The 14,835-nt window shown below is 40.0% G+C and overlaps 1 protein-coding gene across 2 annotated transcripts in view; it reads right to left on the bottom strand.

The window, feature by feature from the left end:
* The window catches only part of ZC3H12B (zinc finger CCCH-type containing 12B), an 82,148-nt gene that overhangs the window by 65,096 nt on the left and 2,217 nt on the right, over positions 1-14,835 (bottom strand). The window contains exon 1 of one of the 2 annotated variants that reach the window (XM_021709483.1): positions 3,260-3,303. The exons of the other annotated variant lie outside the window; for it this stretch is intronic. The gene's annotated coding sequence lies outside the window, so the exon portion shown is untranslated. Of the gene's footprint in view, positions 1-3,259; positions 3,304-14,835 lie in introns of those variants that run through there. 2 annotated transcript variants of the gene reach the window in all.

The raw sequence follows: 14,835 nt of genomic DNA, 5'->3' as shown, positions 1-14,835 counted from the left end.
GAGGCTGCAGTGGCCGGGAGAGGCCACTGCATTCCAGTCTGGGCGACAGAGTGAGACTCCAATTCAAAAAAAAAAAGGGATGGAAAAAGATATACCATGAAAAAAGTAGCCAAGAAAGAACTGGACTGGCTAAACTAATATCAGAAAAAAATAGACTCCAGGAAAAACTTGTTACTAGAGACAAAGAGAGAGCACTTTATAATGATAAATAGGTCAATCAATCAAGAAGATAAAGCAATTATAAATATATATGCATCTAGTAACAGAGTCCCAAAATACATGAAGCAAAACCAGATGGAACCAACAAATCAACAATAGTATTTGGAGTCTTCAATATCCTCCTTCAATAATGGAAAAACCAACTAAGCAGAAGATTAATAATGAAATAGATGGCTTCAACACCTCTATTAACCAACTAACCATAACAGAAATCTACAGAACATTACTTAGCTGCAGAATGCATAGTCTTTTCAAGTACATATGGAACATTCTCCAGGATAGGTCATATGTTAGGCCATAAATAAGCCTCAATAAATTTAAAAAGATTGAAATCATATAAATTATGTTCTTTGTACAATAGAATGAAATAGAAAATTAATAATAAAAGGGAATTTGTGAAATTAAAAAAAATATAGAAATCAATCAAATGCTCCTGAATAACAAATGACTCAAATCAGAAACCACAAAGGAGAGTAGAGAATATTTTGAGATTAATCAAAACAAAACCACGGTATACCAAAAACTTATGGAATACAGCAAAAGTATTTTTTTAAGGAAGTTTTAAAAAAACCCTACAAACACATTAAGTAGAAGAAGAATCTCAAATCAATAACCTAATCATTCACCATAAGAAACAAAAAAAACCCCCACTAAACTCAAATTAAGAATAAGGAAATAATAAATGTTAGATCAAAAATACATAAAATGCAATAAATAAATGAAAAAAAGGAAGTTATTTGACAAGATAAAAAAATTGACAAATTTGGCTAGACTGTTATTAAAAGAGAAGAGACTCAAATCATGTTACTATGTTTCCCCCATCTTGAAGGAGCTGGCTTGACAGAATAGAGGAATGGTCTATTGAAGACATAGTTACTGTGCCTGCTAGGAGGCAATATAGGCATACTTCAGAAATATATTTCAGTTCCACAATAAAGTAAACAGCACAATAAAACAAGTCACATGAACATTTTGATTTCTCAGAGCATATAAAAGTTATGTTTATACTATACTATAGTCTTTTAAATGTGAAATAGCATTTGTCTCAAAAAACAATGTATATTCCTTAATTTTAAAATGTTTTCTTGCTTAAAATTGCTAATGATCATCCGGGCCTTTATAAGTAAGTCATAATCATTTTTTGGTGGAGAATATTCCCTTAGAATTAATAGCATTGACTGATCAGGGTGGGGCTACTAAAGGTAGGGGAAACTGTAGCAATTTCTTAAAATAAGACAATAATGCAGTTTGCCAAATCCATTGGCTCTTTTTTTCACAGAAGATTTCTTTACAGCATGTGGTGTTTAATGACAACATTTTAAGCACAGTAGAGCTTCTTTCAATATTGGGGTCAATTATCTCAAACCCTGCCACTACTTTATCAACTTAGTTTACGTACTATTCTAAATCCTTTGTTGTCATTTCAACAATGTTCACAAGTATTTTCACCAGGAGGATAGTCCATCTCAGAAAATCACTTTCTTTGCTCATCCATAAGAAGCAACTCTGTTAAAGTTTTATCATGAGATGGCAGTAATTCTGTCACATTTTCAGGCTCCAGGCAATAGATTTCAATAGTTGGTTTAAAATATTCAGTAAATCATGCTGCAAACAGATGTGCAGGCTATTTTTTTTCCATTTTTATAGCACAGAGTAGATTTAGCATAGTTCTTAAAGACACTAGGATTTTTGAGACAGTAAATGAATATTGACTTTAACTTAAAGTTACCAGTTGCATTAGCCCCTAACAAGAGTCAACCTGTCTTTGAAGCCAGGCACTGACTTTTCTCTACTATGAAAGTCCTAGATGGTAGTTTCTTCCCATAGAAGACTATTTCATCTACACTGGGAGTTTGTTGTTTGGTGTAGCCACTTTCATCAATTATCTTAGCTAGATCTTCTGAATAAATTGCTGCAGCATCTACAGAAGCATTTGCTGCCTCAGCTTGCACTTTTATGTTACAGAGGTGGCTTCTTCTGTTGAACCTCATGAACCAATATCTGCTAGCTTCTAAGTTTTCGTCTGCATCATCCTCACCTCTCTCAGTCTTCATACAAATTGAAGAAGGTTAGAGCACTGCTCTGAATTAGGCTTTGGTTTAAAGAAATGTTGTGGCTGGTTTTTGTTTTTGTTTTTTGAGTTGGAGTCTCACTCTGTCGCCCAGACTGGAGTGCAGTGGCCGCTCCCGGCCACCGCAGCCTCGACCTGATGGGCTCCGGTGATCCTTCTGCCTCAGCCTTCCGAGTAGACGGAATTACAGGTATGCGCTACCACGCCCAGCTGATTTTTTGATTTATTGTAGAGATGAGGTCTTGCTGCCCAGGCGGGTCTCGAACCCGTGGGCTCAGGCAATCCACTCACCTCAGCCTCCCAAAGGTGCGGGATTACAGGCTGAGCCACCGATCCTGGCTTGTAGCTGGTTTTAATGGTCTTCTATCCAGACCATTAAAACATTCTCTGCATTAGCAATAAGGTTGTTTCACATTCTTATCACTTGTTTGTTCACTGGAGTAACACTTTTAATATCCTTCAAGAATTTTTACTTTGCATTCACAACGTGGAGATTGGTTTGGCACATGAGGCTGAGCTCTCAGCCTTTCTTGGCTTTCAACATGCCTTCCTCACTAAATTTAAACATTTCTAGCCTTTTATTTATAGTGTATGACGTGTAATTCTTCCTTTCATTTGAACACTTAAAGGCCATTATAGATTTATTAATTGGTCCAATGTCAGTATTCTTGCATCACAGGGAATAGGGAGGTCTGAAGAAAAGAAGAGAAGCAGGGGAATGGCTGGTTGGTAGATCAGTCAGAACATACACAACATTTATCGATTAAGTTTGTCATCTTATAAGGGTGGGATTTGTGACTCTTCCCAAGAATCACGATAGTAACAACAAACACTACTAATCACAAGTCACCATAAGAGGTATAATAATAATAATAAAAGTTTAAAATATTGTGAAAATTACCAAAATGTGACAGACACATGAAGTGAGAACACGCTGTTAGAAGAATGACACCAACAGACTCACTCAACTCAGAGTTGCCGTAAACCTTCAATTTGTCAGAAGTGCAATATCTGCAAAACATAGTAAAGTGAAGAATAATAAAACTAAATATATCTGTATCACAACTGACTGGTTTAAATGATATAAATTGTCTCACTGTTCCAGAAGATAGAAGTCCTAGAACAAGGTGTCAAAAGGGTCATGCTCCTTTTCTTTATTAATACATACAAGTTGTACAAATTTCAGGAGTACATATGATATTTTGATACATCTATATGATGTGTAACGATCAAATTTGAGTAATTGGCATATCATATATATATATATATATATATATATATATATATTTGTTTGTTTGGTACAGTCCAATTATTCTCTTCTAGCTATTTTGAAATAGACAATAAATTATTGTTGACTATAATCACCTTACTGTATCATTGAATACTAGAACCTATACCTTCTCGCTAGCTGTATTTTTGTACTCATTAACCAACTTATTTTCATCCTTCCCTCCTACTTTTTCTAGCCTCTAGTAACCACCATTCTATTCTGAATCTAAATGAGATCTACTATTGATGGTGAGGTTTGGCTCACATGCAGTGCTTGGTTTTCTGTTTCCATGTTAATTCACTTAGAATAATGGCCTCCAGCAGCATCCATATTCCTGTAAATGGTAAGATTTTGTTCTTTTTTATGACTGCATAGTATTCCATGATGTATATGTATACCACATTGTTTAAGCCAATAATTTGTTGATTGGACACTTAGGTTGATTCTGTGTCTTTCCTACTGTGAATAGTGTTGTGGTAAACATACTAGTGCAGGTGTCTTTTTGGTAGAATGATTTGTGTTCTTTTGAACATATAACCAGTAATGGCATTGCTGGATCAAGAGGTAATTCTAATTTTAGTTCTCTGAGAAATCTCTTAATGGCTTTATACAGAAACTAAATTAGTTCACACTCCTACAAGTGGTGTATGAGTGTTCCCTTTTCTTTGCAAACTCACCAACATCTGTTGATATAGCCATTTTGACTGGTGTGAGGTGGTATCTCATTGTGGCTTTGATTTGTATTTCTCTAATGATTAGTGATGTTGAGTATTTTTTCATGTTTGTTGACCACTTGTATATCTTTGCTTGAGAAGTGTCTGTTGCTCACTTTTTAATAGGGTTATTGGTTTCTTGTCAATTTGTTTAAGTCTCTTATAGATTCTGAATATTAGCCCTTTGTTGAATGTACAGTTAGCAAATATTTTCTCCCATTCTGTAGGTTGTCTATTTATACTGTTGATAGTTTATTTTGCTATGCAAAAGCTTTTTACTTTAATCAGGTGCCACTTGGCCAATTTTTGCTTTTACTGCATTTGCTTTTAAGTACTTGATCATAAATTTGTTGCCTGGGCCAATGTCCAGAACAGTGTTTCCTAGGCTTTATTCTAAGATTTTTATAGTTTGAAGTCTTATGCTTAGTCATTAATTCATCTTTAATTAATTTTGTAAAAGGTGAGAGGTAGAGATCCAGCTTTGTTCTTCTGCATACAACTTGCCAGTTTTCCCAGTACCATTTGCTGAATAGGGCGTCCTTTCCCCAATGTTTATTTTTTGTCACCTTTGTTGAAATTCGGTTGGTTATGTGGCAGAGAGGGGCTAAAAACAGGTAAAATTATTCCTTTAAAAAAATCAACCTGCAAACTCCAAACCTGCTAGATATGGGATGTGAAAAACCCAAATAGTCACAGGCCACTTTCCTGGAAGTGCAAGATAGTAATCAATTCACAACCTTACCCCCGCATCCTCTGTTTGTGAAGTTAGCATTAGCCCGCTGAGTCACACTGGTGCTAATAAAGCCATTACTTCCTAAGATAGCTTTGGTGTCACAGTCTCTCTGTTTTCCCACATTTCTTGGCGCATTGTCTGGGAACGGGAGAGTTCAGAGAAGGTGTGTTCCACCTCCTTTGTCATTGGGGTACAACCTCCGGGGTGATGGGAGAGGCAATCTTGCCTGGCGCACAATGGACCTTTTGATCTGTAGGAGGGAGGCCCCTCCCGGTACACTGAGGTTCAGATTTCGAAAGCACAGGAAACCAAAAAGAGGAGAGGAACTGACGAGAAGATACCATCCGACGAAAAGGGTAGGAACAAGGGTCTTTGCATAGACCTGCCAGTAGATGGCAGAAGGGGAGCTTCATCACCTCTGGGAGAATGCTAGTAGTCTCCAGTCTGAAGGAAAGGACTGAAAGGCAGTGGAAGGAACAGTCTTGAGATGAACATGTTGACTCCTAGGATTAGGATGGAGGGTTGGAGAATGTACTGTGTGACTGCATGTGAATGAGACGAACAGCAGAAGGGTTCCAACCTGGCCAAATGGACAAAGCAAGAATTGAGTCCTGATCTTAGCTGGTGACAACCTCATTCAGCTGAAGGCAGCCCGGACCCCATCATAGGTTTGGTCCAGGTTGGGGGTTTGTACCAACCTGTCAATTGCTAAGAGGTGTCTGAAATATCTCTGTGAGGAGTACGGCTGGAGGAGGACAAAGCGACAGTTTTTTCCATACTCCCAGTTTCTTCATTTTTGTGTGCTTGCTGTCTGTTAGGGGGAGGAAATCAAAGTAAGAATACCCCCCTTGATTGTATGCTTAAGAACTTTGACAAATGTTTCAGTGGAGATATTTATGGTGTCAAACTGTCTCGGAGAAAGCTCCATACATTCTGTGAAATAGATTGGCCCTCTTTCAGGGATGGATGGTCACCAGAGGGATCCTTAGATAGAAAAACCATTAGGAGAGTATACAGCATTATAGTAGGAGAGCCAGGTCACCCGGACCAATTCCCTTACATTGATTGTTGGCAGGATGCAGTCCTTGCATGGCCTTCTTGGCTAAAAGCTTGCTGGGAAGACAATTGCAAAATTATGGTAGCCCTCAAACAGCCCAGTCCAAATGCCCATCAGAGTCTAATGAGCTGACTGCCAAGCCGGTGTTGGCTGATGAACCAGAAATCCCACCACCTTATTTTCCAGTCTCCCTACCATTGCCATCTGATCCAACAGCATCAGTCACTGTTAGAGACTCACAATTGGAATGCAACCCTAAGCCTAGTATGTCTCTTAAACAATCAGAGGCCACATCTGAACCACCTGTTCTGACTCCCCACAACCCACCCAGAAAGCAGCTGCCAGAATGCAAGTTTAATTTCACATCAGGAGAATGCTGTGGTGCCTTCCAGATGCCACTGAGGGAGACTAGAGGACCTATTTATTATGATCAAGAAGACCAGATCCAAGGTGGGCAATGCACATTTGTGTACCAGTCTTTCACCACCACAGACCTCCCGAATTGGAAAAATCATACACCATCCTTCACAGAAAAGCTTCAGGCTATGATTGACTTAATACAGTCCATTATCCAGACCCAGAGGCCAACCTGGGTGAACTGCTGCCAACTCCTCCTGATGCTATTCAATACTGAGGAGCATCAGAGAATTACACAGGGGGCTAAATAATGGCTAGAGGAACACGGGCTGGCTGGAGCACTCAATGGCCAGGCATATGCCCAAAATCAGTTCCCAGAGGAGGACCCCCCAATGGGACCTCAACAGTAACTAGGGGCTGCAAATGCTTGAACAGTATCAGGAGGTCTTCCTAGGAGGTACAAGAGAAGGAGGGAAAAAGGCTATAAATATGAGCAAGGTCTCTGAGGTGTTCCAGGGAGGTGATGAGAGCCCAAGCCAATTCTATGAGATACTCTGTGAAGCCTTTTGGCTATACACCTGCTTTGATCCAGAGGCAACCGAAAATAAGCATATGGTAAACACAACTTTTGTCAGACAGTCCCAGGGGCATATCCGACGTAAGCTACAAAAATTAGAGGGTTTTGCTGGAATGACTGTTAGCCAGCTGCTATAAGTTGCCACTAAAGTGTTCATTAACTGAGATAAGGAGGCCCAACCAGAGGTAGACCAAAGGCAGAAAAAGAAAATGGCCATCTTTGCTGCTGCCATTGAGGGGTACCAGATAACAGGCCCACTGAGAGAAAACAGAGGAAGAGGTTGGAGAAGAAGACAGCTAGGTTGGCAGTTTCCCAGAGCAAGGCCCAGACTACTTTAACCTGCCCAGGGACCCCTGAATTCCATCTATCAGCCTACACAAGAGACATCACAACCCCCTATGAAATTAGGGAGAAATCAGTGTGCCTTTTGTTTCCAAGAAGGTCACTGGAAAGGTAAATGGCCCCAAAGAATAGCTGATGAGGAAGCCCATCAGAAAAATGGCTCACAAAGCTCCACTTATCAACAGGACCCACCAGCTCCTAGTGGCTTTATGGGCCTGGCCTCTGTGGAAGGACTGCAACAAGATAGGCCAGACTGGGCTCCCTACTATCTTTAGGTCCCCAGGAGCCTATGGTCAGCATGACAGTAGGGGACCAACATATGAACTTCATGGTTGATACAGAAGCGAACACTCCATGATCACCCAGCCTATAGGCCCCTTCTCCCAAAAATGGGCTAATGTTATGGGAGTTACTGGACGTCAAGTCAGACATCCCTTTACAATGCTGGGATGCTGCACAGTCGGCAGCCATGAGGTCATATAAGAGTTCCTGTATCACCTAGATTACCCCGTATCCTTAATGGGATGAGAACTCCTTGGAAAACTTCAAACTCAGATAACTTTTGACTCTTCTAATCACATCGTTCTGAGATTAAGAGGCCCAGAGGCTAAAATCATGACCCTCACTGTCCCCCAGGAAGAGGAATGGTGGCTCTACAGCCTAACGGAGGCCTCACAAAAATCTCCAGAGCTGCCATTTTGAGTACTGGGAGTGTGGGCAGAGGATAATCCTCCAGGACTGGCAAAAAATATACCCCCTGTGATTGTGTAAATAAAGCCAAGGGGTGAGCCGGTCCATTAGAGGCAGTACTTCATCCCACACAAAGTACAAATAGGAATCCACAAGCACCTGGAGAGGCTCCTGCATTATGGAATGCTCCAAATTTGTCAGTCTGCTTGGAATACACCACTGTTGTCAGTGCAGAAGCTAGGCACAGATGACTACCGACTGGTTCAAGACTTGTGAGCCATAAATCAGGTTGTGGTCACTCTACAACCTGTTGTCCCAAACCCGTATACACTGCTGGGTCTCATCCCTGTTGAGGCTGCTTTCTTCACCTGCTTGAACCTAAAGGATGCTTTTTATGCATCTGCCTGGCCCCAAGAAGCCAGCCGATCTTCGCTTTCCAATGAGAGGACCCAACAAATGGCACCAAGGGATAGTTAACTTGTACCTGGCTTCTCCAAGGATTCAAGAATTCTCCAACCATCTCTGGTAGGGCACTAGCTTCAGATTTAAAAGCCTTTCCAGCACACCAGTGGGGCTGTACCTTGCTCCAGTATGTAGATGACTTACTGTTGGCAGCAACAACCCAGGAAAACTGTATGCAAGGGACACAACTGCTCACCTTCCTGTGGAAGGAGGGTTACAAGGTCTCAAAGAAAAAAGCCTAGATATGTCAGGAAAAAGTTAGGTATCTAGGTTTTCATTTGTCCCAAGGCCAGCGCCAACATGGCCCTGAAAGGAAACAGGTAGTGTGTTCAATTCCAGTCCCAACTACCTAGTGTTAAATCTGGGAGTTTTGGGGGGCTGTGGCACTCTGTAGAATTTGAATACCTAACTTCTCCATCATGGCAAAACCCCTCTATGGAGCCACAAAGGGGGGTGATAAGGAGCTTCTGTTATGGGAAAAAGTTTAGCAACAGGCCTTTAAACAAATTAAACAGGCCAAGAAACTCATTTAGACTGGGTCTAGCTTCTGCCAATAGTCCTTCTAAGGGTAAGGTCTAGCCCCACAAAACAAATAGGTTTCTCTCCTTTTGAAATCCTTTATGGGCAGCCACCCCCTCCCGTTAAGGGTATACTAAAAGGAGTTAGGAACTCTTATTTTAAAACAACAAATGCAAGCCTTAGGTTCAGTCTTAAATGCCATCCATTATCAAGTCAAAGAGTGGCTACCAGTTAGTTTAACTACTGATGTCCATTCTTTTAAACTAGGTGATATGGTATGGGAAAAAGAATGGAATGTAAAGCCTCTAAAACCCCTCTGGAGGGGCCCATTTACTGTCCTTTTGGCTACTCCAACTGCAGTCAAGGTAGACCAAAATAGTTCCCTGGATCCATTATAGCAGAGTTAAGTCTACATTTCAGGACTGGGAGTGTGCCACAAATCCGTTGGCTACCCTTAAGCTGACCCTCCAGAAAGTCACCGAGGCTGACAGAAAACCCAAAAAAGATTCCCCAAGCCCTGCTCTAGCCACTCTGGGGCTGCCTAGTCTATGCAGGGATAAAGTTTGAGGATCCATCAGTCTTGCATCAGCCACACACAGGACGCTGGCTGATCTATGCATGGCAGAAGCTTGAGGACTCAATGGACCTTACTGATAAGTCATTGTTTTGCTTTGTCAGCCTTTGTATTTGCCAATTGCTATACTGTTTGTCATTTTATTTGCTACAGGACTGACTTTATTTGCCAAAGGATTGACAGAGTTGACCCCTACAAATTGGACATGTTGTGAAAAGGTCTCACTAGCATTTCTGTTCTTTCTTATGTTAGAAAGCTTACCCATGTCCCAGTACAAAAATAGCATAGCATAAAAATTGGCAATTGGTTTGAAAACATGTTCTCAGGTCTGGGAGGATTTCAGTACATTATTGGATCTGTAATCCTATTGTTGGGATCCTGTCTTATCCTCCCTTGCACAGCCCCAATAATTATGAACTCCACAGTTGTTGAACATAAAAACTGTGGCCCACATAATGTTAATGCACCAAATTAAAGATGATGCTCTTAATCCATGAAGGGTCAAATATCAAAGCGGGGAATGTGGCAGAGAGGGGCTAAAAATAGGTAAAATTGTTCATTTTTAAAAATCAACCTGCAAGCTCAAAACCTGCTAGACATGGGACGTGAAAAATCCAAATAGACACAGGCTGCTTTCCTGGGAGTGCAAGATAGTAATTGATTCACAACCTTACCCCTGCATCCTCTCTTTGTGAAGTTATCGGTTTACAACCCCTGCTTATCATGTATGCCCTGGAGACAACTTGTTCTTTGAGGATCTGGTTTTGCTAGATACCACCTTGCAAATTCCAAAGAAAAATGTATAGCCATACAACCCAACCTCCTCCCTTACCTAAACTACAGATAAAACCCCTCTCCTCTTTCTCCCGGTTGCTCAGCCTTGGAGCATTAGCCCACTGAGTCACTTTCGTGCTAATAAACCACTACTTCCTAAGATAGCTTCAGTGTCATGGTCTCTCTGTTTTCCCACAACAGTTGTATTTGAGAGGCTTCATTTCTGGATTCTCTATTCTGTTCCATTGGCCTATGTGTCTATTTTTTGTACCAGTACCACACTGTTGTGGTTACTGTAACCTTGCAGAAAAGTCTGAAATTCAATAATGTAATTCCTCTAGCTTTGATCATTTGGTTAGGAGTGTTATATTTGGGCTCTTTTCTGTTTTCAGATGAATTTAAGAATTGGTTTTTTCTAATTCTGTAAAAAATTATGTGGCAATTTTATAGTGATTACACGAATCTGTAGATTGCTTTGGAACTTATGGACATGTTAACTACATTGATTCTTCCAATCAATGAGCAGGGAATGTTTTCTGTTTGCTTGTGGCATCTCTGTTTTGTTTCATCTGTGTTTTGTAGTTCTTGTTGTAAAGATCTTTCACCTCTTTGGTAAGATATATTCCCAGATGGTTTGTGTGTGTGTGTGTGTGTGTGTGTGTGTGTGTGTGTGTGTGTGTGTGTGTGTGTGGCTATTTTCAATAGGATTGTGTTCTTGAGTTGGTTTTCAGCTTGGATGTTGGTGTATAGTAACGTTACTGATTTTTGAACATTGATTTTATGTACTGAGACATTACTGAAGTCGCTTACCAGTGCTGGGAATATTTTTGTGGTCTCTTTAGAGTTTTCCAGATATAGAATCTTACAATCTGTGAAGACAAATAATTTGACTTCCTCTGATCATATTTAGATATATTTTGTTTCTTTTTTTGGTCTGATTGCTTGGTTTAGGACTTCCAGTACTATGTTAAATAGGAGTGATGAGAGTAAACATTCTTGTTTTGTTCCAATTTTCAGGGGGAATGCTTCCAACATTTGCCCATTCAGTATGATGTCAGCTGTAGGTTTGTCATAGATGGTTCTTATTGAGGAATGTTCCTTTGATGCCTAGATGATTGAGGTTTTTTTAAAAAAAAATCAAATGCCTTTTCTGCATTTACTGAAATGATCATGAGGTTCTTGCTTTCAATTCTGTTGATGTGGTGGATCATGTTTATTCACTGACGTATGTTGAAACAGGAATAAAAGCCACTTGATCGTTGTGATTGATATTTTTTGGTGTGCTGTTGGATGTGGATTGCTAGTATTTGTTGAGAATGTTTGCTTCTATGCTCATCAGGGATGTCAGCCCGTAGTTTTCTTTCTTTGTTGTTTCTGTGCCAAATTCTGGCATCAAGATTATACTGGTTTGTGCAGTGACTTAAGTAGTAATCTCTCCTGCTCATATTTTTGGCATAGTTTCAGTAAGATTATCATATCTTGCTTGTATGTCTGGTAGATTTGGGGTGTGAATCCATCTATCTGGTCCAGGGATTTTTTTTGGTTGGTAGGTTTTTAAAAATTGCTGTTTAAATTTCATAACTCATGACTGGCTTGATCAGGGTTGACATTTCTTCCTGTTTAAATCTTGAAAGGTTCTGTGTTTCCTGGAATGTATGCATTTCCTCTAGATTTTATAGTCTATGCACATAGAGATGCACATAGTGATCTCTGATAATCTTTTGTATTTCCAGGCAATTGGTTGTAATGTCACCTCTTTCATCTCTGATTATACTTATGTGAATCTTCTCTCTCCCTGTTTTTGTAATCTGGCCAGCAGTCTATAAATCTTGTTTATTCTTTCAAAGGACCAGTTGTTTATTTCATTGATCCCTTGTATGCTTTAAAATTTCAATTTCATTTAGTTCTGCTCTGATATTTATTCTCTCTTTTCTTCTGCTAACTTGTTTGTTCTTGTTTTTATAGTTCCTTTACATGGGACATTAGGTTGTTTTTGAGATCTTTCTATCCTCTTGATGTGAATGTTTAGTGCTATAAACCTTCCTCTTAACAGTTCTTGCAGCATTCCAGTGGTTTTCGTATGCTCTATCTCTATTTTCATTTGTTTCAAATAATTTTTAAACTTCTACCTAGATATTGTTGTTTACCCAAAAGTCATTCAGGAGCAGGTTCCCATGAATTTGTGAGATTTTTAAAAAGTTCCTCTTGGTATTGATTTATTTCTATTCCACTATAGTAGAGATATTTGCTATGATTATGATTTTTTAAAAATTTATTAAGACTTTTAAATTACTGAGCATGTATTCAATCTTAGAATATGATCCATGTGCAAAAGAAAGTATATTTTGTGACTGTTGGGTGAAGTATTCTGTCTATTATGTCACATTTCTCAAGTTTCAAATTTAAGTCCAGAATTTGTTAGTTTTATGCCTCAATGATCTGTCTAAAGTTGTTATTGGGGGTGTTAAAGTACTTTACTATTACTGTGCTGCTAATTCATCTCCTAAGTCTAGTAGTAACTGTTTTCTAAATCTGGGTGCTCCAGTATTGGGTGCATATATATTTAGGATAGTTAAGACTTCTTGCTATGTCATTATATAATGTCCTTCATTGTACTTTTCTTACTGTTTTTGGTTTAAAGTCTACTTTATTTGATAAATGAATGGCAACCCCTGCTCTTGTTTTCCATTTGCCTGGGAGATCTTTCTCCATCTCTTTACCTTGAGCCTGTGGGTGTCATTAGAAGTGAGATGGGTCTCCTGCAGACAACAGAAGAATGGGTTTTAAATTCAATTTGTCATTCTATGGTTTTTATGTAGGACATTTAGTCTGTTGACATTCAAGGTTACTGTTGATATGTGAAGTTTTGCTCCTGTCATAGTGTTGTTAGCTATTTACTTTGTAATATCAGTTTTGTGATTGTTTTGTAGGGTCTGGGGGCTAAGTGCTTACATGCACTTTTGTGTTAGGATTATCATTCTTTTGTTTCCATGATTAGAACTCTCTCAAACATCTTTTGTAGGACTAGTCTGGTGGTGGTGAATTCCCTTAGTGACTGTCTAAGAAAGACTGTATTTCTTCTTTGTTTATAAGTTCTTGACTGATATCTCTTTTCATTAAGAATACTAAAAATGGGCCCTCAATCTTTTCTGGCTCATAAAGTTTCTACTGAAAGGTATACGGTGAATCTGACTGATCTCTTTTGATTGGTGATCTGGCACTTTTCTATCTGCCTTTGTGATTTTTTTTCTTTCATATTGAACTTGGATTGTCTGATGACTATGTGCCTTGGGGATGGTTGGCTCATTTAATATCATGCAGGAGTTCTCTGAATTTCTTGTATTTTCATGTTGACCTCTCTAGCAAGAGTGGGAATGTTTTATCAAATTATGTCATCAAATATTTTTTCAATTCTCTTCTTTCTCAGAATGTCAATCAGACATAGGATTGGTCTCATATCTAGCTTTTTTTGTGTCTGGAGTTCTTGTCCTGGTTACTTCTCACTTGGGAGAGGTGGCTCTTCTTTGTTTTTAATTTGCTATCACTGGGATAGAGCTTTTTGAGATTTTCTTCTTTTTTCCCTTGTGGGTATAATAGATGTATGTTGTGTATGGTCTCATGCAGCAGTCCCCAACATTTATGGAATCAGGGACTGGTTCTGTGGAAGACAATTTTCCCATGGCTGGGGGCGAGGGGGAGGGTGATCAGGCATTAGATTTTTATAGGGAGTGTGCAACCTAGATCTCTTGCATGTAGAGTTCACAAAAGTGTTCATGCTTCTATGAGAATCTAATGCCACCACTGATCTGACAGAACATAGAGCTCCTGTTGCCCACTACTCACTTTCTGCTGTGCTGCCTGGTTCCTTACAGGCTACAGACCTGTACTGGGAGTGGGCTAACCTCATGGTGCTGGTGGGAAGTCTTAACTGGCAGGAAGCTGCAGGGGCAGGGGTCCTTCACATCTATTCTAGGGACACATGGAAGCAATCCTTCTCTCTACTCCTTCCTTGTCTTGAGTGGCAGGGGCAGAGGCAGCAGTGTTGGTGTTTGGAGTAGGTTGTTGCTGTGACCTGTGGAGCTGGGTTCTCAGAGGAATGTTTAGTAATAACCACAGTGTTCAGGCAAGGCTGGGGTGACTGCTCCATACTGGGAATTTGCCACAGTAGCAGAGAATTCCCTACTGGCCAGGAACAGTGGAACTGCCACTCCTCCCTGTTTCCTCTCTTGCCCAAATGTGGCAAGGGTAAAGGCATCAGTGGCAGAGGCTCTAATGGGCCTAATGACAGTCTCTGGAAGCTGACAGCCTCTGTGTGTCAAGCCAAAGCTGCAGTGTTTGGGTAGAGATGGGGTAGGTACAGGGGTGCCTGTTTTTGAAGTGGTCAGAGCCCTTTTGGTGGAAAACAGCAAAGACAGGGGCTGCACAGTGAATTCTCCAGTGGTTCATTTCTTCTGTGGTTGTGGTGCTGTAATAGAAG

This window comes from Carlito syrichta, unplaced genomic scaffold (assembly GCF_000164805.1).
Source record: "Carlito syrichta isolate Samal-C Ts95f unplaced genomic scaffold, Tarsius_syrichta-2.0.1 Scaffold238107, whole genome shotgun sequence".
In the NCBI taxonomy this organism is placed as follows: domain Eukaryota; kingdom Metazoa; phylum Chordata; class Mammalia; order Primates; family Tarsiidae; genus Carlito; species Carlito syrichta.
The sequence above is the reverse complement of the archived record's forward strand: the minus strand, read 5'-3'. Positions and strand labels throughout refer to the sequence as shown.